The 5,939-nt window shown below is 37.6% G+C and overlaps 1 non-coding gene across 1 annotated transcript; it reads left to right on the top strand.

The window, feature by feature from the left end:
• Positions 1–1,289: 1,289 nt before the first annotated feature.
• LOC149458425 (U1 spliceosomal RNA) lies at positions 1,290–1,451 on the top strand. The gene has a single exon (XR_016313470.1). It is a non-coding gene; the product is annotated as a U1 spliceosomal RNA (small nuclear RNA).
• The last annotated feature ends 4,488 nt before the right edge of the window (positions 1,452–5,939 follow it).

The following is a 5,939-nucleotide window of genomic DNA, read 5'->3' on the forward strand; positions in this document are numbered from 1 at the left end:
CACTTACTACTATCAGATTATCTTCTCTTAAATTTTGCCAAGATACAGTATTTCTTACTGTGGGACCTACTAGTAGTGCATGTATCTGCATTGATTTTATATAGTTGTATGTTATAGGGGTGGTTTACACTCTAACAATTTTACAATTGTACGTATCATTGTATCTTTATGTATGCTTAATAAAGTGATATTCTTTTATGAACCATTGTTGTAGTGCCTACAAAGTCCATAAGGGTTTTGTTCTTCCATACTTTATCTTTAGAAAGTCCTATGGCATCCTCAATGCTTGAAAAAAAAATGTCCTTTGAAGGACAACAAATATAAATTTGATTTAGAATCTTCTACAGCTCCAGCCATAGCTCTTTATATGAGACTCTAATAAGTAGTAACAAAATTGGGTATAAAGAAGCTGCTAAGGTTTCCTAGGGTTTTTTTAAGGACCCTTCAACCTATTCCCTGAACAGTTCCAGCTACAATAGCCTTCACCAAGTTTAAGGTAGCTGTAGCAAGCTAAAACAACTTTTCAGTCTCTTCAACAGTCAGCTTGTTGAAAAAAAAAAACTCAATGCAGTAATGCCCTGAGGTTTTAGATTTTAAAACACTAGTGATTTCTTCTTTGACAGCCCATGCAGAGCAGCAGGGAAATGTGTGTCACCACCATGTAAAGAAACTCCTGTTAAATAAAACAGAAAAGTCACTGATATACCCCATTGTTCATACACAAAACATTTTATGTATGCACAGTGTCGTTGGTGTTACTCAGGGGCACAGAATATGACATTTTCAATTCTAGTCTACTCCATTAAATGACATTCAACTTTAAATTTGGTAAATGTCCATTACCATGTTGAATGTCTGTCTGTTTCTGTTAAGTTGAAAACCATCTACTCCATTACAAAATCCTCTAGACTCAAAGCTAACAGCTCAGCTTTGTATTCTTTATTGAGTTTGACAATTTCCGAATCTTTGTTTTGTTCTCTATATTTCTTGGGGAATATAAGAATAATTTCAGATAGGATATTTTTTGTCAACTGTGGGAACTACAAGTTTGTTCAGTGGCAAACTTTTACCTCAATATTAGAAATCATTTAAAATGATTGCTTGAAAGCCAATTTTTAAACATGATATTTTGTATTTAGAGTACCATATACTCTACTGTTCTGCAGTTATCTGACTCACAGAGTTCTGGTGTTGTACTGGGATGCATACTAAGCCAACAGAAGCCATTAGATGCCTCAGTCATTCAGAGACTAAGTATTACTCACAATAAAAAATCTTTTGCAAGAAATTAGAGTACTTGGCACTGCAGATACCATGATCACAAAAGTGGTTCTCCCAGGGTGAGGTTCATCCTTTGCACTCTGGCAGTGCTGACCCCTGTGATTTCCCTAATTGCAAAAAACTCAACTTCATAATTTCTGGTAGTAGGGGCTGTGTTTGTGCATCTTAAATATACCAAGGTAAATTGTTTTATTTTTTCAGAGCAATCCCATAATTGCAAATAGTTTTTTTTATTTAGGTTTTTCTATTTTAAACAAACACAACATACACAATCATACACTGGACCTCTACATTATAGATGTATATGTTATTCAAAATTAGTAGGCGGAACTGATTGGCAAACCTAATAACATACAGAAGTTCCATGCAAAATAACAGTACAACTCCTACTTAGGCATGTATAGTTGAATACAAGCACGGCATTCAAAAAGTTGAAAATTTAAAACAGAGGTCTCAGGCAAGAGTGTCAAGTATTATCATGACCAAAACAATAACTCCAGCTTCAAGCTAACATTATCCACTTCCACAGATTGTACATATTACGCATGTCAATTAGTTTACAGAGCATGCAACAATTATCTCAGATACTGTTGTGACCCAAATATTGGACCTATCTACATTTATCATTCTATAGGAGATAAAAAAGCTGAAAAGTTTGAAATAGATTTTGTACAACAAGAGAGAGGGTACCAACCCAGGAACAGATAGCCATGGTTTCCAAGAGTTTGTTACATTTGTTCAGTGCTCCTCTATGTGGGAAGATAAGGCATTCTCTGGGGAGAATGGTATTAATTTGGGTTCTATACTCTTTGAAAGAAAGTGCATATGGTGAAATCCACTTTAAGACTATTAGTCTTTGGGCCATAAATAAGAACCTGGAAACTGGAATCCTAATTTCTGGGGTAAAGCCCTCCTCATCCAGAGCTCCTACGATACACACCATAGGATCAAAAGCTAACTCTACCCGAAAAGATGTATTAATGGTGCCCACCATTGCCAATACTGAAATAATTTCAGGCACTCCAAGCATATGCAAGAGATCTGCAGGTTTGGGCTGTACCTGCAATAACATTGGAAACATTTCTGCAAGGTGTGTTATACTCTGTGTGTTATAAATAATTGTGTCAATCTTTTGGTAGGTGACAGGGATACCAATGGGACCTGCTCCAGAATTCTCAACCTGGTCTCTCCTGTTATGCTTCCCAGGATACCTTCTCATCCATTTCTACGAGGAACAGGAAGGTTATAAAGGAGGCTATCTAGAAGTACATAGAGGTGTGAGATCCTTTTTTAGTAAATGTAATCACTAGGGCCTCTATCACGGAGATAGTTGTCAAAGACAATGGTGCTATTTTAGCATGGGCTGTTAGCAATCCCATTTTAAAGATGTGCTGTCAGTAATATACAATCACAACATTAAGTCCTACGGGAGATAAGGTATGCTGGTATGGATATAAATATACGCACTTTATGTATGCTGGTATTTAAACAATATACACAAGTGTTTGCAAAATTATATGTTTCAATAAACCGTTTTTCAAACTGTAGACAAATATTAATATTTGTAATAGCTGTAGTGAGAATTCCAGGGATTTAACTACTGCATGGAAGCACTTTTATTAGTAGCTCGCAGGAGACAAAACAGCACCAAAGCTTTTATAATGACTGACAGTAAATTAAACATGAGTTAGAAAACCAAAACTAGTGCCTTAAATGGAAGCTAAGCATTAAAGGTAAACTTCCTGTAGTTATGCATGAATTAAAAGCATTTTAAAAGCATCTAGTGTAAGTTTCTGAATTAGTATCAGACTTTTGTATCCACATCTTGTAACTCTCTGTTTAGTAAAAATCAGAGCAGGACAGGGACGGTCAAAGCTTAGAGCGTAACCAGTTTGTTGCATGCAGATTTGCTGATAAGGAACATGCTTGCAGGAGGAGAGGTCAGAGTGAGAAGAGAATTAACTTATTTTTTTGTTGCTTATCCTTCATTGTCGAGTCAGGAAAAGGGATGTGGTCAGGCTGTACTTCTGGGCCAAGAGCTGTGGTATCCAATGGTCCTGTCCCTAACCTAGTCACTCGCCAAATGTGTGCTAAACCCAGCAGGGCACTCCTTTTTAAAAGGACTGCCCCACCTATGATGGCTGCAGAAGGTCACTAGGGATTTGAGCTTCCCTCCCTGAGACATCTATGGAGTCTGCAGAGGAACAATGTTTCTCTAAGCCTCCATACCATGTGTACAGTGGCACAGTGTCATCTACTGGAAGGGGGGGGGGGCAAACTGCACCTGGCTACACTGCCCCCTAACAAATGCAGTCTTCAGCATGTAGCATCAAAATAATCAAAATAATCAGAGTAGATATCACAGCAAACAGAGTGCGCATGCATGTGGACCTGATTCCGGCAGGTTGTAATCGGGCTCCCTCTCCCCACACTCATAGAGCTATACAATAAAAAAACCAGGATCCGCAGACTTCCAGGAGGGCGGTGCAGCGTTGAGCACTTAAAAAAAGAGCTGCAGAGAACACACAGCAGTGTGCTGAGCGACCACTCCAGACTCTCAAAATGGCGCTGATGCAGGACACAAGCAGTTCTCCCTCACAGAACCGGAATTAGCATTATGCCAAGCCAGTTCAGTACAAGAGCTCCAAGGTCCTATTCTCTGGACATAGTCCTTATAGCCTGATTCTCAGCAATAATAACTGATCAAACCATGTGATATTACTTCTGAGCTGAAATTAGATTTTTAATAAGACGTGCATGCCTGAAAATTTTGTTTTCATTTTGTATGCATTAGTTAGGTTGAAATGTAATTTATTCATATACACTGTGTTGGTCTGTTTCATTTTTGGGATTTGTTTTGTTTCCTCTAGATTTGTTTCCTTTATTCATCATACTGGACGGGTTTGAAAAGTTTCAAGTCTTTATTCTATTTTCGGAGGGATCTGAATTATTGTGAATAATAGCCGGTTAATATGGTGCGAGAGGCTGCCGCGTCCTTAACAGCCACGACAAATCTGCTGTCAGTGGAATTCCCTGCTGACAGCAGGATGTAAACAAAACAGAAATTAAACAAAAAAAACAGCGAGGGGGTCCCCCCCAATCCATACTAGTCCATCTTGGTTTGGTATGGACTTTGAGGGGAACCCCACACCAAAATGTTTTAAAAAATGGTGTGGGGACCCGCCCCCCTTGAAAGTACATTACTGACCTTTATTCTGGTATTTTGGACCTTTAGAGTGGTTATTAAATATAATAATCAAAAAGGATAAAAAAACAAAGGGAGGAGAAGTAGGCACAATTTTTACAACATAAGAATAAAAAAGAACGTAAAAAAAATTTATACAAAAAATAGCAACAACAATTAATCATCATCAATAAAGGCATTAATGTTCCAGTCTATACTGAGGCCATATGAACAATGAGTTTTTAGTTGGTAGTTGGTGATACATCTAGGTTCCATTCTTGATATCACCCTTTTAGGAGCACTCCCCCTCCAATGGGGATTAAAGTTATCAATACTAACTAGAATGGTACCAGAGGTGTCTTTATTATGAACAGTGGAATAATGTTTAGGTACGCTATGAAACTTGAACCCTCTTCTTATGTTATTCAGATGTTCCCCTAAAAGTACACTCAAAGACCATGTAGTCCTGCCCACATATTGCAAGCCAGATGGGCATTTAAATAAACAATGGGGGTAGTAGCAAATGTGATGAAAAATGCAACATCATAAGATGCTGTGACAGATGTAAAGGAGGTGCACTTTTTGTGGCCTAAAGAATTCACCCTGCAAACTGCACACTTTTTTCTGGCATAAAACATTTAAAAGCCTGACAAAAAGGTAGGCTTAATGGGTCTATTAGTAACATTAGGGGCAATTACATCCCTTGGAGAGGGGACTCCTCTATATACTACTCGGAGTTTATCAGGCAAGAAGGGATCTAAAATATTATCATTTTTCAAAATATGCCAATGTTTGTTAAAAAAATTTTAATACTATAATGCTGGGTAGAAAAAGAAGTAATAAAAGAACAAGAAACACAGTAATTATCTTTCTCCCCTGTCTTAGGTTTCTCAGTAAGTAGTCATTGTCTATCAACTTATAATACTTAAGAAATGGCCTCATCAAGGCTTCCTTCTTTGTAGCCCCTATCAATAAACCTTTTTTTGAGGACAGTGGTCTCCATAAGAAAATTTGCTTCTTCTGTAAAATTTCATCTAATCCTAGTGAACTGACTTCTAGGGATGGATCTAAGCCACATTTAATGATGGCAACTCCCTATAGAGATACAGTATATGAGTTGCAATCATGGTGGCTTTGAGAAAAGTAGTATCACAAACGTGTTATCCTCTACCTTAATATTTAAATCAAGGATTGTATCTAGGTATAGCTGACTTCATAATTTAAAATAATACATGTTTCATTATTATTAAGTTCAGCAATATATTGTGTTAGGGATTCCTAAATTCCATTCCACAGGAAGATGTCATCTCTGTATCGTGCCCAAAGCACAAGCTCCTCCTTTCTGTGGCATAAGCAACATCCTACTCCTATACACAAATTGGTTAGGCTCAGGGCATATTTTTCCTCTATAGCAACGCCTCCTTTTTTCTGAAAAAACTGGTCGCCAAACCAAAAATACCTATGTGATGCAGCA

This window comes from Staurois parvus, unplaced genomic scaffold (assembly GCF_062004578.1).
Source record: "Staurois parvus isolate SC_StPar_1 unplaced genomic scaffold, SC_StPar_1.0 ptg000287l, whole genome shotgun sequence".
NCBI classification, from domain to species: Eukaryota; Metazoa; Chordata; class Amphibia; order Anura; family Ranidae; genus Staurois; species Staurois parvus.